Consider the following 20,270-nt stretch of genomic DNA (forward strand, 5'->3'; position numbering starts at 1 on the left):
ATAGATGTTCAAATGAAAGTATTTCGCTATTTGAGTATGCAAACTTGCTTAATAGAGGTATTACATTAAAACTCGGTACCCCAGAAATGGGTACCCCAATGTTTGGAATGTTCCTAGTTAATAATGTTTGATTAAGTGATTGATAGCTATTAATTGAAATATTCCATGATTATGAGACTTTTTGGAGCTCAATCGGACAAGGTCCTTTTTAACGTGCTGAAGCATTTTTAGCACTAACTGAAGACTTCATTAGACACCTTGTCGCAGTAAAATTGTTTAATGACTCTAATGGAAATTTAGTTCATGCTTTGTTGGACCGCTGACATTTTGTTGTGAATTTCAAATGTGCTTAAAGCAGCTACAGGTGCACGGTCCTGGAAAGCTCCTCTACTAGCTTCAGCTGCCAATGAAGAGCAACACGGTGAGCTTGTTAAATAATTGACACCTCACTTCTGAAAACAGCTTGTATGCTGGAAACTTCAGAAGGAGCAAGAAATGATGAAAATTTGTCGGTCTCACAGAGGAAATATAACATTAACTTGAATGATTTCCTTCCTGTCACAGGTAAAATTACATCGCTGGCATTTGATTTCCCCATGCTGACTCACATAAAAGCCTCGACAGTGTTCCTGTGCTCTCTCTTTCAGTTTTTACTCCGAGCTAAAGCCCTTCCCTAGAAACCAATTTTGCCACTTCATCATCAGGTCAAGTGTTAACAATTCCGTTTTGCTGCAGTAGCTTTAGCAAGCTCAAATTTGTAATTGTGTTTTGTGAAAAACCTACCTCATCCCCGTAGCCTTGCGCTAGCTGCCTCGGCCACACATTCTAATAGTGGCGAGGTGAAAATGTAGCCTCAAAACAATGATAAAATGTCACCGGTTTGTCCAAATGCCAAAAAGCCACCAGGTTTGCTGCAAAACGTGAACTCCCACAAATCCACTTCTGTTTAAATTGCCCTCGGTACATGCTTACATAATACGGGTAATTTCATTCATGGGGTCAAATCCTGTTTCTGCAGGAACATTACGCAAAACCTGACGTGGAAGCTTCTACTGCTATTCACAATTTGTCCTGCTGTTGAGATAAACTGCCTGGTATGTACTTTAACTCACCTTATTTTCATGCAGACTTTATTGAAATTCTTGTGTCAATTATGAGAGTCATGCATTGTCTGTAAATGCATGCTGCAAGTTTCCTCTATCCCTCCAGAAATCAATATTTATTTATTTCTGACCCACCCTCATGTCCTTCCAAACAATATGTTGTATGCTTTTGCTGTTTCTGTGGAACACAAAAGTGCACTTTTTTTTTATTTTAGTGAACTGAACTTTAATTAACCGTGTTTTATCCAATTGATTTGTCCATTGTTGTCAGGGTTTTGTTATGGAAGTAGGACCCCAGCTGCAGAATGACCAAGGGATTGATATCTATTGACAAGACAAGGATGGTATTGACTGAGATCAGACCCGGGCAAGGTTCGGCTGTAGAGTTGAGGAGATGGAGCAGCACCAGACAAAGACAACACAGGAGATCAGGCAGCAGCTTGAAGAACCAGAGGCTTGATAGTAACGGTGCATTTCCACTGGCACACTGCGAGCACAGCGGAGCGAGCATTTTCAATTAATTCCTATGCAAGCTGAGATTGAAAGAGCACAGAAAAAGTGTTTATAATGGCCGAGAGCATCAAAAGCATTGAGCATTCCTCGACTTTATGCAAATAGAGCAAAAATCACCAGGTGACAACCAATCACTGTGAAAAGTAGGGGAGGCAAGATGTTTCTGAGTGTTTGCTGAACTGATGGTTTACTGAGCTAAAATAAAGTTTCATTGAAAAAGTCATATGCAAAAGTAAATGCACTTTGCATGCTTTCATTATATGTTATGGATGGGTGAGCCAAACTGTATTAAACTGTTATTATATATATTACATGTATTATAAAAATGTATTCCTGCACACTTTGAGTTTACACAAATCTATTGGAATACAATTTCCCCCTACTGTGAAACCATAGGTGCCTGTGTTCATTTATTTCATATATGATTGCGATGCCCTTTATTTTTGGTTTGTTTTACTCTTGTGTGTTTTATTTAGGGCTGTCTCTATAGGCTACATTTCATCTTTTTGAGTTTTAGGTTGTTCCTAAATGGCCACCGGTAAAAGAAGCTGAAATGCAAACAGGGTGTAAACATTGTTTTCAGAGGCCCGCTCTGCCCTAAATTTGACACACCCCAAAGCATTTGCATTGTAGTGTTGCCACTGGCACTGAGCACAGATTTGACGCTGTATTGGAAAGGCAACTGAAGCTGCACCAATCTGACTGCCCGCTCCTTAGAACAGGGGCCAATGAGGAACAGGATGCAGGACAAAGATAAACACAAGAACCAACAAGAGACCAACAAGAAAAAAATAAATCAATAAAATGGAATTGCAAACAAAAGGCAAAATATAAGAACCCAAAAATAAGGTTTGGAAATCTAGAACAAAAGCTAAACTTGACTTGAAATATAAACTATAAAAGTCAAAGAGACTAAATGCAAAACTAATCTGGCCAGACCAACAAAAATATAACACAGATCAACTAGGCTTAATCAGCACAGTAAAGCTATTAAACAAACTAAAATCACAAACAAGAATCAGAAGGCAAGCAATGTTCTCACACAAAGGGTACACGCAACAAAGCAGCAGAGATATGGGGGAAAGGAGCACAATACTAGTTATGTTACGTTCTGTGTCGAGGCTTCGGAGCGTGTGTTGAGAAATCCCGGCAGCTTTCAGTGAAGCGCCAATCAAGGCTTGTATTGCTTTAAAGCAATGACGTCCGAAACCTTGCTTGGTCTGACTGGTTCAGGAAGCGGTTCAAATCTTGTAAATTCACAGTCCTCTGCCCAGTTAAACTAAGCCACTCTCCACTTTAAGACTAATAATATTGGCCCTCCTGCCTATTATGAGCAAAGACTTGATTTACACACATTTGACAGCACCATTCATTTCAAGCCAATACATTTATTTCACATTTATGTTATACACAATCATTACGAAACATGCATTATATTCATATAAATAGATTAGTCTGTCTAATTTTCACCATTATTTCTAAGCCTGAATTGTCACAAAACAGTGTAATCAGATCACATCAGGTCATCTGTGATGTATCGGCGGCTTGTTTTACACTCTTTGGCCACCAGGTTAAATTGTGAGCAAATGTAAGCCTCGAGAAACAAACCCTTTTATGGACCACTTGGATGAAAAGCTTCAATGCTTAAGAAGTCAAATCAAATTCAAAGTCTGGTTTATTGTCAATTCTTCCACGTGTACAGCACATATATACATAGAATTGAAATTTGGTTACTCCCAGACCCTTGGTTCATACAGATAACACTAAAAGTAGAGCATAAAAATACAGATAGATACAGATCAAATGTAAAATACAACTATACAAATAAGGGCATAAAAAATGGTAATAAAGCAGCACAAGGCACTGTAACAAGTAGACTCAGAGGCAGAAGGTCAGTATAAAATGAAATGGTTTTATTATCACAGACGAGTGCAAGATGTAGTGTTGATGCTGGAGCTTGCCTTGGAAGGATCACAGAGGATATATTCGCTGGAGAAGGGGAGAGGAGGTAAGTAGACAGGTAAATCAATACGGTTGGATACCTCTGCACTTACCCCTCTTCTGCTTCCTCTCACACCGCTTGTGGTGCCTCCGCTGTGGTCGAAATGCAGTAGTGGGGATCGGTGATGGTGTAGGCCTCCAGAGCAGACTGAGATCCCCCAGCTTGCATCACGTCATCACTACACATTACAAAGGGACTAGAGAACATGAGGATCAGATGAGTGTTATTAAGCAAATAAAAACTAAACAAGGGAGAGTGGGAAAAGGAAACAAGTGGGGAGGACAAAAGGAGCACATTGGCAGCATAAATAAAGACGTCCCCAGAAACAAAACATACAACAAAACACTGAACAGAGACAAGACAGACAGAACTACGGAAGAGGATCAGGGCCAAGCAATAATAATAAAAATAAAAATAAAAATAAAACCATCTCAATATTAAAGTCATTATAATGAAAGTTTAAACTAGTTAAATGTAAAAAATAAAAATAAAAACATTATGAAATCATTACATTTTGAGAAAGAAGTCATCATTTTTTGAGGAAAAAAAGCATTCAATATTGAGAAAAAAGTTGAATTAATATGTTGAGAATAAACTCATTAAATACGAGAAAAAAAAGTGCAGTGTTCCGAGAAATTTTTTTGTTAAAATCTAAATAAAATGTTGAGAATAAAATAGAAATAAAATGCTGAGAATAAACACTATTGTGTCATGTTCATTTGATCTTGTTTTTCAGTGTTAATCAGCATCTGCGGTGGTGCAACCTGTAGAGAGCAAAGCACTTGGGTGAAGCTGATGCGGGTGAATAGAGTTCGCTCTTCTTCCTTTTTCATCACATATCACATTGGATGCTGTTTACACTAAGATAAAATGGTGAAATATTCTATATATACTAAGTGACAGCAGCCGCATTTTTGGAGATTTTACACTAAGCGAAAATACCGATTTTATTCACGCTATGTAAAAGTAAAATCTTTGCAATAGTAATTAGATGCTATTCATAAATAGTGACAGAAAATATTTGCACCTTAGTATTCTTGTACCTTATAGGATGCAATAATAACATAAAGTTTAAATGATTTCATCTATTAAAATTATTAAATAGATGGTGCCTTATCAGTTCAAAGCCCTTCCTATAGTCTACCCTAACCTACCCAATTAATACATCATTATTAAACACTCGTTTGGCAATTGATTTCCCCTTATTTGAAGTGATAAGTGATGGGGAAAAGGAAGAAAAGAGAGTTCGGCAAAAAGTAGATCTGAACTCTGGTGATGTGCAGTTTTCACTGAAAGCCTTGCTCTCCGGTATAACTCGCAAATCAAATATGACTTCATGTTTGACGTTAATAAAGTATAGTTACAGTAAACAAGATAACCAGTGGCATTCAGTGTCACTGTCATCCAAACTGCACTATATTTGATTTGAGAGCAACATGTCTCAGATATTTTCAGTGAAAACCACAATAAAGTAAGACACATTGAACAAATGGTTATGATATACGGATCAAAACATTTGAGTTTGTATGTTGATCTCATGTTGGCATCCAAACCCATTGCATGAAATATTTTTGTGATGAAGCCTTGTTCTCTAGTATATCTCTTGAATATGATTTGACATGAATGAAGTTTAGTTAAAACACATGAGAACCAGTGACAATAAGATTTTTGTTTTAGTGAAAAAGATATTTTGATTTTGGCAATCTCAAATTCTTTAGACGAAACCTGGAACATAGCAAGTGTATTTTGCTATATTTAGTCATTTTGGTGCGTGACAGACATAGCCACCATAAGCATGATTTTTTTTTTTTTTTTTTTTTTTTTAATGTTTCCTTCCATGGAAGAAAGAAAGTCATGCAGATTTGGATGAAGGAATGATGGCCACACTTTCACTTTTTGGGGTGAACTATTCTTTCTGTTGCAAGACAATTTCAAGATTGCTTCTCACCTTTGTCAGATCCAGGGATATCACTCTTTTCCTCAAAGGCTAATACCTTTCATTAGGGCCTCAACTCCTCGTGGGACTCTCACAGTACTCTCCCGGACAACTTGCTCCTCCATCCTTGAAATTGAGGTCTGGAATGAATCTTATCACCTCTCATTAGCTTCATTCTTCTCGGCTCCTTTTATTGTTTAACGTTAACCTCCTCACATCAAGGCAAGTGCCATTCCCGCTTTTGGGGGAATTATGGTCGGCCAGACTCGTTTCATGAAAGTCGATCACTGACTTCTAATTTTGTCCCAAGTGGATGCAGTTTATCTGGTGACACTTCCGTATCCAATTGTGCTCATGCACTGTGGCCCAATCCAGTGTTTGCTGAAACATGCCAGACATTTAGTTTTTCCATTATCTTGGCTTTACAACACTCCTAAGTGCCAGATGAATCAGGTGATCTCTGGAAAGCTGTAATTTTAATGAGACAGGCGGGCTTACAAGTTTAAATGTAATTGCCTGTGTCATAGACGTCTTAATAAAAAACATCTGCCTCTGGGGTGACAGAATATAGGAAATGTATTTGCTACAACAGCCAGAGAAATGCAGAGAAATCTGGACTCTAAAAGAAAATACTTGTATAACCTAAATCTGACAAGCTTAAGCCTGCTTTGTAAAAAGTATATGTAAATTCTGTTTAGGCCATTGTTGGTTCATAATGTCACCAGTGAAAAGCTCCATTATTTTTTCGCACTAATGACTTCAAACCTGACGCAACCCAATTTTGAATGTTTGTACGAATGTTTGTAAGTAAAATCAACTAAAATTGAAACCATTTCTATTTAGAATTGATGTATATTCTATCTGTAATGTTTAACTAATTTAGTTTGTCAAAGCTTTATTTGAAGGTTTGGTAACATTTTATAATAATGTTTCATTTGTAAATACTAACTACATCAGTAAACATGAATTTAGAATGAACAATATTTATAAAGCATTTATTAAACATTTACTAATACATTAAAATTTGTTGTTTACATCAACAAAGATAAATGTAATAAACACATTGCTCACTGTTAGTTCATGTTAGTTAAATAATTATTAATGTTAATAATAATTGTAAATAATGTTAACAATTGAGACGTTACCGAAACGTTTTATCAAAAGTTTGGTCACACTTTATTTTCATTATTAATTAACCATTAACTATGACTTTTGCCTCAATTGATTCCTAATTGGCTGCTTATTAATGGGTATTGGGTAGGATTATGGATGTCATGCATAATATGCACTTTATAAGTACTATTAAACAGCCAATATGTTAATAATAGGCATGCTAATAAGCAACTAGTTATTAGTGAGAAATGGACCCTATACTAAAGTGTTGCCAAAAGTTTTAAAAGCTGTAAACGATTTAATGATAGATCAGTTGTGAATTTTGCCTGTTGCTGTTGCATTAAGATTCGTTGAAATTGGGCACATAAATCAGAATTGTCTTTTTTTTTTTTTAACTTTGATTTATTCCAATAATATATACATCTCCACAAACTGTGAAAAATAAGGGCGCTATAATCCAAAACAACACCCCAAGGTATTCCAGCTGCTCCAGACAACACGTAGTGATCCCCATGATAAATATTCCATCTGCAGCAGAACACTGGCCTCACCCTCATCACCTCGCTCATGTAGAGAGCAATGTCCCTATAGGCTATAGAAAAATGCCTTTGATTATGTGGATGTGATGGGATTTGTGGGCAGGGCTCTGGAAGTGTGAGCAGACTCGGGATGAGCAATAAGAGCCCTTCTCTTGGCCAAACGGTACAGAAGAGGACCTGGTATATGTGCGACTGTGCACGTCTAAGTGTATGCGCATGGGGATCTGGTAAATGATCTGTGTTCTGTTATAATGCTTCAGCAATAGATTTAGCCATACAAACGCAGCTTGAAATAAGTGTGCAGCCTCCGTCGCAGTGATACCATGAATATTTTAGCGTCTCGAGTCAGATAACTGAAATTTAAAGACATGCTTGAGTGTGCATTGGTGGGTATGGTTTGTACTGAGTCACAGGGAGTCTCACAATCATGTTGCTAAATCTGTGAGGTGGAACAGAGAACTCTTTTGTTCGAGCAGACGTGAAGATAAAGATTGGGCCTGTCTGTTTAAATTGAGTGTGCTTATTATAATGCACTAATTTAAAAAAGTGCACTATTAATTGTTACTGATACGTAATTGTGTCATATGCGTAAATTTCATACTATCAGAGCAAGCTTGAAGTAGCCAACAACCTTCATGTTTTCGCAAGTCTGCAGTCAACTAACTACAGACAGAGTGCCTGTATAATTCACAATTGTGAGGTTACAATTATAAAATTAAAGTCACAATTATATTGTGAGGGACAAATGACTTTATGTCTTGTTATGTTGGCTTTACAGTCTCATAATTGAGGTCTTTTTCAATTAAGGACTTAAAATTGCAAGAGGGTCTGGCTGCAGACTTTTACTTGCACTCTCAGACTTGCATTCTTAGACTTGCACTCTCAGACACTTGCACTTCCGTTAGTGACGTCACTTGCAGTCTTTATTTTTTATTTTATTGATTTTTTTTTTTATGTTTTGTGTCAGCATTTGACCTCCTGTAGTTTGTCTCCGTGCCTCTAGAGGTCTCCTGTGTTCCCTTCTGTCTTTGTTCTTCTTTGTCTACTCTTGTTAGCATTATCCAGGTCACCTGTGCCTTGTTTCTGTTAGAGTATTTTTCCCTTGTTTTTGAGTTCAGGCTGCATGATACCAGTTCTGTATTTACTAGTTCTTCCAAGTCTTCCCATGCTACCTCAAGTAAGGTGTTCCTAGTTATTTGATTGTTCACATGCTCTAGTTTTGTTTTCTCCCCTCGTGGAGTTTTTATTTTCCCTTGTGGTTTTGTTTTCCCATTTGTTATTAATTCCTCTGTCTGAGAAGAACTTTTGTTGGATTTTTTGGCTTGCAAAGTCCTTTTTTTTTTAAATAAACCAATATTGCTTGGAGTACTGCCTTGAGTATTTCAATTGGGTCCAACACCTCAGCCCCTGTGGCCTAGTGACAGATCTCTCACCCACCACACCAGAGACCCGAGTTCAAGCCCGGACTGTTATAGTTTTGTTTGAATTTCCCAACATTTTATAACAGTAGCCAGGTGGCAAAGACAAGAAAAAAATAAGCTAAATTACAATGTCACTTGCAATCGCTACTTTCACTCTCTGCTACCTTGCAATCCACACAAATCATGCTTGTTGCCAATGGAGACAAGAAGCTGTGGTGGTAATTAAATGCAACGCGCAAAGTTTCGCGTTAAGCATTTTTCCATATAGAATAAACTGTCTACAACTCATTTATATCACTGTCTTTGTCCATTAAGCTACATTATGTGTTTTATTTATAATGATTTTCTATAGGAGGAAAACGTTTAATGTACAATTTAACGCACTGCGTTCTGTACTCGTCTGCTTGACTGTACGGAGTTGATCCTTTTAAAATCACTCAATGCATTTCATAATGCACGTTAATATTTGTTGGTCTGTATATACTTTGAGTCAACAACAAGACATATAGGCTATGCCTACTGAATTGTCTTTATCATCTTAGTCTGTTATTAGGCCACATTAAGTGCTTGCATTATGTTCATAGCCATCTGCTTGCCTTATTGTACATTAAATAATAACTATAATAACTATATATCGAATTTGGTATTGTAATTGAACTTAACGTATCCTAATACATTATGCCATATTAGGTGTTTGTTTTTTTCTACAGGAAGAAAACGCTTAACGAAAATTTTTGTGTATAGTAGTAGGCCTACTAATTTAGTTGTAATCCTTTAATCAATCACCACAGCGTCTTGTCTTCATAGGCAACATGCACGATTTGTGTTGATTGCAAGTGACGTCACAGGTAGCGGAGAGTGCAAGTAGCGATTGCAAGCTACATTGTAATTTAGTTTCTTTTTTCTTGTCTTCGCCACCTGGCTACTGTTGTAAAATGTTGAGAGATTCAAAACAAAAACTTATAAATAAATAGAAAAAATAAATAAATAAATTAAGACTGCAAGTGACATCGCTAGTGGAAGCACAAGTGTCGGAGAGTGCAAGTCTGAGAGTGCAAGTAGCGATTGCAAGTGACATCGTAATTTAGTTTCTTTTTTCTTGTCTTCACCACCTGGCTACTGTTGTAAAATGTTGAAAGATTCAAACAAAAAGTTATCAATAAATAGAAAAAAAATTATAATAATAAAGACTGCAAGTGACGTCGCTAGTGGAAGCACAAGTGTCTGGGAGTGCAAGTCTGAGAATGCAAGTCTGAGAGTGCAAGTGCAAGTCTGCAGCCAGACCCTTCTCTAAAATTGTGTTCTTGACGGGCAGCTGACATTAGCCTCACAACTGAGCTCACAATTCAGAAAATAAACTTTAAATTATTTAAAATTAAAGATTTTTCTGTTAACTTAAAGTGGGACTATCTCGCATAACTCTTGACTTTATCACAATTGTAAAGTAAGAGTTATGAGAATAAAGTCACAATCATATTGTAAAATTAAATTACTATTTCTCATAATTATAAGTAGTCCCAATTATGATTATTCTATTTGCAACATAACATTTCGACTTTTTCTCACTTTCAGTCTCAAACTCTCACACTTGTAAGGTCACAATTATGAGAATAAACTGGAAATTATATTTTTGAAATATAAATGACTTTATCTCACAGTTGAGATCTTTTTCTATTTGTGACTTAAAACTGTGACCATTTCTCACAACTCTGACCTTCAACTTAACAACTGTGAATTTTTATCACAATTGTGAGGTCACAAGTATGAGAAAAAAGACACAAATATATTGTGAATTTATCTCCCAATTATATATATATATATTTTAAAGTTCTTTTCAAATGTGACTATTTCTTCCAAATCTGAGTTTCAAGCTCACGTCTCTTAATGAATGTGTCTTATCTTGATTTCTCATAACTTATCTCATAATGTGACTTTTTTCCACACAATTATGAATTAAATCCCTATCTTAAACTTATTATTTGAACTCAATCTCAGAATTAACTTTCTCATTGTGCTCCGAGGTGAAAACGGGCTTCCATTTCTTAGCAAATATGCAACAAATAAATTGGATGAATCATTCATTTAGTTTTTAAGTTGTAAACGATTGACAGCCCCAATAAAGATGCATTGAAACACGACTAAATGTTTTTTTTAAATCACTACTTCATCTCTTGAAAAAAGAAAAGAAAATTATAGGTTGTCAGATCTCTGAAGATTTATTTCTGCTAATTAACCACATATTGCATATACATGTACAATTAAGAGCCATACACCGCACCATGTGTTTTATCTATTCTTCCTGTCAGTGAAAATACAGAGCTGCCTCAGCTCCATTCTGCCACGTTCAGCAATAAGCCCACTCCCATATGCGTGGGGATGGTGATTGATGGATGGGATATGGTGAACAGCAAACAGGAGGCTGTTTTTCCTTAAAGCAGGTCGGCATAGACTGCTCAACCCCAGCAGCAGGAGCTTCTGTCTAAAAAAGCTGTCGTCCAAAAAGAAAACTCAATTGCAGCGTTTTCAGAGAGTGACTCAATGAACTCGCCCATCCAAAGAAAAGCTGCTGTAATCAACTAAAAAACACCTCCAGTTAGTTGAGTCATATGTGTATGTGTGCCTCAGGATGTTCGCAGATACGTAATGGTAAACCTACTATCCAAGTATCTGTTTGGTCTTTGTGCCTTCAGAGTTGTTGGGCTGTTGAAGAAGCAAATGGATATTCTACCTAAAGGGATATTCCACTAAAACTTTCCGTCATCGTTTACTCGCGCTCATGTTGTGCCGAGTACTGTGACGCACAAAAGTGAATTTTTGAAGACTTTTTTTTATTATTTTTTTTTTATAAAATGTAATTGAGTGAGAACTAAAATTGTGAAGGTCTGAAACACCAAAAACCACTAATAGAGTATTATAAAATGTGTTGTATGTCCATACAACCTGTGCACAATTTTTCATTTCTGAATAATCATGAAAACTTTGAGGAAAGCTGTTATAAACAGACCACTATGTAAAGGAAGATTTCACCTAAAATTTTAAATCGGTCATCGTCACTTACTAGGCTAGGCCGCTTTTTTCAATTTCATTTTTTTTAACAAGCTTTGTATTGTCACAATTTTCGAACCTGTCCTCCAACCAATATGCTCGTATAGGTCGTTTGTCCAAATCCCTGAAATATGACCCATCAGAGCGTATACTACAATTGCGCCCCTATCGGCAAAAGGTCGTTTTCATATTAATGTTTTGTACTCTTTTATTTGCCCTATCATTTGCGTCTCGTGTAGCTCAGTTGGTAGATTGTTGATACATAATCATGCTATCATGGGTTCGATCCCAGGGAACACGTGCACAAAAATGTATATGCTCAATAAATCATAATTTAGCATGATTTCTGTGAGGGTTAGGTTTAGGGGTGGGGTTAAGGGGTGGTCATTCGAACGAATAAGCCACCTAGTAAAATATGTAGGAAATACTGTGAGATCGGTGTAAAAAGCCCACACATTGCATTTGAATAAACGTGCATTTTGATTGGTAATGATGTTACACATCATTTCATGACGACAGATGCAACATGATACTGTCGTTATTTTTAAACGTAAATATAGTTTGTAATAAGGTGCTTGCAAAAACGACCTATATGGTCGTTTTTTGTTGAGATCGACCGATATGGGTTTTTCTATAGCCGATGCCGATGCCGATGTTTAGAGGTTAGGGTCAGCCGATGGCCGATATGTGCTGCCGATTTTTAGGGCCGATATCTTGGAGTTTTCCTCTTGATTTGCATGCTAAAATGTCACACTAATAATAAGTGGATGCACAACACATTTTTTCTAAACCTATCATAATTTATTGAGCACTGACTTGAACCATCTCTTCATTCATCTTAATTTAGTGCACTGCACTGTATTAAAATAAAAAAAAAATGTATCCAAAGTTAACCAAACAAATTAATAAACTGACCAAGTATTAAATATATAAAACAGGTAATATATATATATATATATATATATATATATATATATATATATATATATATATATATATATATATATATATGTCAATCATTTACATAAAAGTTTTAGAGCATTTACATTTATCAAGTATAATTTTTCAAGTTTGTTGGAACATAAATGTAAACTTAAATATACATTTAAATAAATACAATTTTAGAAATAAAAATCAATTAAACTGAAAAATATATAAAAAAAAAATATATAAAAAATAAATAACAGTGGTGCTGCAAAGACACTAGCAACCAGCAACATTTGTGTTTGGTATAAATGACACAGAACATCTAAAGTGCATTCTAATTTCGAATTTACATCGCAGTTTGTTCATTATTAAAATAAAGTCAACCAAACATTTAAAAAGTTACACTGGTCAGTTTAAATACACCCTATACCGGTCCTCTCTGCTGTTATGCAAAGGACGTTTTTGCTCATGTGAAGAGGATGATTTTTTCCGTCTAGTTTACATTAAAAAAAATATTATAGTTTAACATTCAGATACATTGCGAATATGGAAACATTTGGATATGTGCAGAACGAGACGTGAGCAATAACCTCCAAATACATCTAGTCAAACCCGCGCTCGCTCGTCCTCGTATGGACTTAGTGCACATGGCATAATATCATCTTTTTAACATAATAATAAGGACTTCTCATCTCCCAGTCTGCTGTGATGAAGTGAGCAGTTATCGTCACAGAGCTCCAGGGCTGGACTGGGACAAAAAATCAGCCCTGGACTTCATCCAGACCGGCCCACTATTCATGTGAACATACGCGCACACACACACACACACACACACACTACATGTCTATACATACATTAATCTGCATGTAAAATTACTGATTAGAATGTATTACTATCAAAACCAAGAAAAAAATATTAAAATAATAAACAAAGAAAATGCAAATGATTTTATCAGGCTTTATTTTAAATATCTAAAGGTCTTAATTGATGTGCTTCTTATTAATCTAATAGTGCAGCAACATAACACTTGTTTTTTTTTTTTTATATTAATTTACACATATTACCTCTGACCTGTTGGCTGCTTATAGTAGGCTAGTATTAACATTTACATTTACATTTATTCATTTAGCTGACGCTTTTATCCAAAGCGACTTACAATTGCTATATGTGTCAGAGGTCGCACGCCTCTGGATTCGAATCCACTGTGAGACACCAATGTGTCCCTGAGCAACACACTTAACCTCTAGTTGCTCCAGACCACTGATAGGGAGACCACTGATCTACAGTAAACGTGATTTATAAAGACCACTGCTCTACAATAAAATAAAAGAGTAATTAAGACAAAGAATGTTGTGTAGTGATTTATTTTAAAATGTTCGTAACATAATCAAAGGCCTTTAAAAATCCTTGAAGTAGACTGGCTGATATGTTCAAATGCAGAGCTCAATGCTAGGGTTCAAAACTGTACTTGCCCTGCCAAAAATAAATACATACAAATAAAATTGCTGTTGTTTTCTTTGTAAATAAGCTGCAATCTCATTTCACAATTCTAATTTCAATACCACAATAAACACTAACTATTAAGTTCAAACATTAATGAAGACAAGTGAACAGTCAGGAATAAAATAAGAAAAAATTATCATAAATAGCACCATTTTCAGGTACAGATATTACATATCCAAATATAAAATACTTCACTTAACACACACACACACATATACATTCATATATATCCTTGTTAAGTTGTTATTCAAGAGCAGTGAGTTATTTCTCTTTGTCTTATATTCACAATGACACAGACCGACAGCAGGTATAAGGCTTCTGCCTGGCACTTTAAGAGATTCTTTTTCTCAATTGATTACAAATTGAAAATAAATATCTCCCATAAATGCTGTAAATATACAGAGACATAGAGCATAAGCTTGTATTATTAAATGTTAAAAATAATTAAATGTAATGCAGTTTTCATTATAATAACAATTATTTAATGACAGGTGAAAATATAATAAATATGTACTATAGTGCACATATTTAGCAAAATACTCCTTTCTTGTGGCTATTTTTCTCAACTAACCTGCTATGGTCTTTAAATGACTTTCTTGAGGTAAATGTAACGTGTGACATAATTGTTCTCCTGCTGTTTTGATTGATCGATATTATTTATGAGGCATATATACATTTAGGTAAGTTGTACTGTATCTTTAAACAGAAAGTAACAGATGATCGGTTTACTTGAAGGCGCTAAAGCGATCTGTCACGTCATATTTTCTAACGCCAAAACGGTATTGTCTGAATTTTGTAATAAAATGGACAGAACCTGAGAGCTGAGAATTGTAAATGTAATTTATATAGATCAGTGAGTGGTGAGATATTACAGCAGGAATATCCTAACTTTTTGAAACAAAACAATGCAGTAGCCTACGTGTATCATTACATTTCTGTCTCACCTCAGCAGTCAAGTCCCGCCCTGCTGACGTCTTCACTCAAGTCTTTTGCCTTCCAGCAAATAATGTATTCATCTTGACACATTTGGTGGCATCTGCCTCAAGTGCTTGTCGTTTCTCTCTCTCAACGGTCGGCCCCATCCTTTATGCTTAGATATTTTATTATTTAACATTTTGAATTTCGTTGCAGTTGTAATGGGCCGCTTTTCAAGGCTAGAACTTGATTCTGATTGGCCAATGAGCAGTGAACACGTCACGTCTCGCAGCTCGCATCAGCATCATGCGCACGCGTCGTTTTATCTGTTCTTTATACTGCCTTTTTTAATGTTTTAAATAAATTATTGTGACTAACGTAACAAAATAAAAAAGCATGATGCAGCTTCATGAGAGAGACACATAAGGCCGGAATTGTACCATACAACAATATAATTACGAATATATTTGCGATTATTAATGATTTAAAAACAAAATACATAACGCACTGGCCCAACCAGACCGCGGCCCACCGGGAATCTCCCGGTAGTCCCGATGGCCAGTACATGCCTGCAGAGCTCTCCGTCCCCCTGGACGTCCACCCGTCTGTCGTGAGCGCAACAGAGGATGCTCGGGATAGTTCATCCACAACTTTTTTCTTCTCCTGTTCATAAAGATCTGGCACCATCTTTTCACTCTAACCTCTTTCCTTCATCATTATATCTGACAGGGAAGCCAAAATGCGCGGGGCGTTCGAGCTCCTCCGCTCGGCATTATCACTGAGTGTGGACTGAACATGCGCAACTTTTTTTTTTTTTTTCATAAATCAATCCGCGGGTCACGCGTATGCCGAACTGAAGATATTGATCTGAACGGATCACGGATCAATTATGATCAGTTGCACCACTACTATAGCAACAACGAGCACCACGAAACCATTTAAAGAGGCGCATTCAGCGGTCTCCTTGACAGAAAACATTCAGCAAAGTAAAATGATCTCAAACGTATGGCGCGCTCTCTTCATTTTATCAAACGATCATAATCACATTTATTCATTTTACAGTCCTGCTACTAGCATCTTATTAATACTAAAACCTCTTTAATTCAGGTGAGAAAGCTTTTTTTCCAAGTGGCTTTTGCACATAATAATAATACCGCTGCAGACGCATTTTGCAGCATTAAGGTTATTACTTGATCGTTAATTTAAACGACGATCGATCATGGAAATTATCAAATATTGACATCCCTAAATACAAATGAGTTGGATGGAAAACTGGTTTTTGTCTGCATCAAACCATGCTTCCGAACAAATGTCATTCACCGTTCTGGGCAGCTCCAGGACGGCTGTCTCTCAGAGCGCGGTGCTGTCTGTGAGCGGGGCGGAGTAACGGAGCCCTCAATCACGCTGCAGTGTTTGTAAGAGCTGACAACTTCTCCACCCCATTTACAGAGTGAAATTCTCTGACTACCTTTATCTCGCATGTCTGTTGTTGAATCTTCCAAAAGTTTTGGCTCGGGGTGCTTCACATGCAGTGGCTGCAGCAGCACTTTCCACCGCACCAATAACACGGGGCTGCCCGCCGACGTGCCTGACTTTAAATCGGTGCTACTAAACACGGATATCGGCCGATGCCGATATATAAAAAAATGACAATATAGATATATCGGTCGACCTCTAGAGGACAGGCTCCAATTTTCTATGTTACCTGCACCAAAATAATCTAGTCATGAACAGTGATAAAAATAAAAATAAAATAAAGATTCTGTCATCATTTAATCACCCTCATGTAATCCCAAACTTGTATGACTTACTTTATTTTGCGCAACATGAAAGTGTTGACTCCATTGACTTTAATTTGTGTTTCACAGTGGAAACTTTTTGGTCCTGGAACAGATTTCTTGCCAACCAAGGGATTGGGTTGAAACAGTTTGTTTGATGAATGTTGTTACAACAAAAGGTATCCTACTGGACGTCCTTCTTGGCAGTCACCAGATTTGTTGGTGCATGAACAGTACTTCATGAATGTGATCAAGCATCTCCTCCAATGGCAGTACGTGATTATGATGGAGTTGTTGATCCATGACAAGTTCTAAGCAATCCTGAATTTCTATCAGATGCTCCTCCTGACCACTCAAGTTAACTGAAGTTTCATCTTCATCTCATCTGCCAAAAGGAACCGACGGCCATACTGAGCTTGAGTGACCCGCTTTAGCACCATGTCAACAAGTATCAAGCAGTCCATCCTTCTCGTCCAGCCAAAGTTTCGTGCTTTAGGGACTGGGGAACATGGCATGCAGTGGTAACTCAGCAGCTGTGGTGTTGTCAGCAGCTGTCTGGTGTCTTTCCTCCCTCTCTTGAGAACCAGGAGGTGTCACACTCAGTCAGCCACCTAATGCTTGCATAAATTGACACAGTGACTTTCCAACCGCTGGCCCTGAGTCCACAGCTCTGCATAGCTTATAAGGTGTCATGCTTGTCATGCAGCGAGAGTACATGGGCTTCATTTCAAGGACAGAGGACCAGTCTCCTGAAGGAGTCTTGACTGTGGCACTGGACATGAATGCGGTCAGGCCTCAAGTGTTTTCAACCACAAAGTGGATTTAAAGGCTTTAATGTTTTTAATATAGAAAAAGGTTGTCTTTTAAAGTTTCTGAGTTGCTAGCAGCACTGAGAAGAATTTCAAGAATTGTTTTCATACATGCATAGCAAATACTCTGCCCATCCACCATTGGTCAGGCACATAGCCCCGCCCCAAATGCAGTTGTTTTTGCTGCATCAGATCGGTTGAATGTTTAAACAAACAGAGAAACATTTAGATAGCCTCACAGATACACTGTTTACACTTCTTTTTTGGGGGGGAGGGGTGGGGTAATGAACCTAGAAATGTTGTGGTTATCTTTCCATTGTAAGCAAGGATTCGTACTTTAAAAAAAAATCAATTCAATTAAAAAATTGCCTTGCGTTAACCTTAATGGTCTTTTAAAATCCTAGATACAAACAAAATAATGAACTAAACTTAAATGCAAGTTGAAATGCAGATAAAAGTCTATTGAAGATGATGGGGGATCTAATTTTGGAAGATTGGTTCCAGAAACAACCGACAGGGGGCTCTACCGAATCCTGTCCATAAACTCTGTGAAGGGAAAAACAGGGTCACTAGAGGTTCACGTGGCATTCAGACAGACTTCAGGCAGGGGTCATTTCTGTGAAAACCGTTTTTGAGAACAGTGCACCACTATGGTTTCCTTAAACATCCTCATTCGGTTCCAAAGGCATTTTAGGCCTGGAACAAACCTACTTACTTTACTATGTGATTTTTTTAGTAGTTGTTTTTTTGATAATGAAACATGCTGTAATGTTCAGTATGCTAAAATATAATTTTTCAATTAAAATATGAATATACTGACAAACATAGTGTGTGTTTCTTCAATGGTATGATTCTAACTTTTGATATTAAACCTGTGTGTATTCTAATTTTTAACTAAACAAATTGCCCTTGAATATAAATTTTCATATATTAGAAACCTGGGCATTTGGTTCCATATTATTATGTGATTTCGCTTGAACAGAGATGGGTGTCTGTCAGAAGAAGGCGCATGTGATGCTTTAAAATAGTGTCACTCCAGGTGAAAGAAGCATAAGGCTTAATTTCAGAAACTTTAAAGGAGTGCAGGTGCTAAAATGATGGAACCGATCGAACAAAAACTGGACTGGAGCTCAGAAATGGAATGGAGTGATGAAAAAAGAAAAGAAAAAAAGTGACCGTATTCTCCACAGTCAAAGCACTGAGTTCAACATGTGACATTGTTATTAGTGGTCATGATGAAACAAGCATGTCTGTTTTTACAGTTTTTGCTTGGTGGACAATACATTAGGCAATACAAATCTGGCAACCCCACAACACCGTAGTATTGCGACGCCTGGTTTTGCACGGACAAGCAACTCGCCTGTTACTAGCTCCTCTTTTTATTCTCAAGACTCTCACCCCTGTACTGCTAGAATGTAGATGGTGGAAAGCTGATTGTTCTTCCCACTGGCCCTAAGCAATAAAACAGTATTTACACAGACAGTCCCACCCCTCCTCTCATCACCAACTGCTAATTTATATCTTTTCGCTCGCTGTGTTTCTAATGCACCGGAAGCGAAAAGCTTCCTCCAGAGGACCGAGGAATTCTCACATTATCTTTTCATTTCTGCGCGTCAATACAAATTAACGTCAGGAAGAGTTTCAGAAAGTTCAACCGACTGAGTTGAATTAAATCAGAGATTTGAATGCATAAACACATTAATTGCCGAGGTCCACAGAAAGATTATGAGGTTACTTTCTTTCAGGTCCGCTGTGTCAATCAAATTTCTGATATATGCTAAAGGGGGGATGATATCTCTAAATTAATGGAATTAACGAAATAATAGTAATGATATGCATTGTGAAAATGACTTCTTAGTGCATTTTTAATATATCTACGGTGTCAGTTTCCTCAAAGATTATGAGCTGGTAGTTAAACATCTGATGAATCGCAGTGTTTATGAAATGCGCAAATTCTTCTGGGTTCACCTCTGGCTCAGACTTGAGTAATTGGTAAATCTTAAACTGATTTTCATTAATCAAAACATTAAAAATTTTTTATGCCATCCATATTCGGAGGCTTGACTATCATCTAAACCTTCAGTGCACATGCTGAAAGAGTCTCTCTTCTCATCAATTCTGACTCATTGACTCACAGAAACATATTGTTTTTTTTTCATAATATCAACCTTGACATTCATTTTCCATTTCATGAATATTATAATTGTGATATCTACGTGCATACACTCTAATAGAGTTAAATGACCTCTGATGGCAATAATATTGAAGTATTATTAGTATATATGGCTTTTTCATTATGGATATACAGGAGAAACTGCATTTTGAATGTCATTTCGCTGAATGTGACCTCCACACTAAAATAATCATTATGCTGTTAACTAGCCCATGCACTTGTTGTGTTCAGGTCATTTTAATGTTCTTTTATTCTGAAAATGCTTGGTGAAGGGACAGTTCACCCCAAAATTACATTTTTTTAAATCATCATTTACTCCCCCTTAAGGTGTTCCAAACCTGTATGAGTTTCTTTCTTCTGTCAATAATAAGATAATATAATTTGAAGAATGTTGGTAATCAAACACCTGCAGGTCCCCATTGACTTCCATAGAATGAAAAAAAGAAATAAAGATACTATGGAAGTCAATGGGGACCAGAAACTAACAGAAACA

Source organism: Carassius gibelio, chromosome A15 (genome assembly GCF_023724105.1).
Source record: "Carassius gibelio isolate Cgi1373 ecotype wild population from Czech Republic chromosome A15, carGib1.2-hapl.c, whole genome shotgun sequence".
NCBI classification, from domain to species: Eukaryota; Metazoa; Chordata; class Actinopteri; order Cypriniformes; family Cyprinidae; genus Carassius; species Carassius gibelio.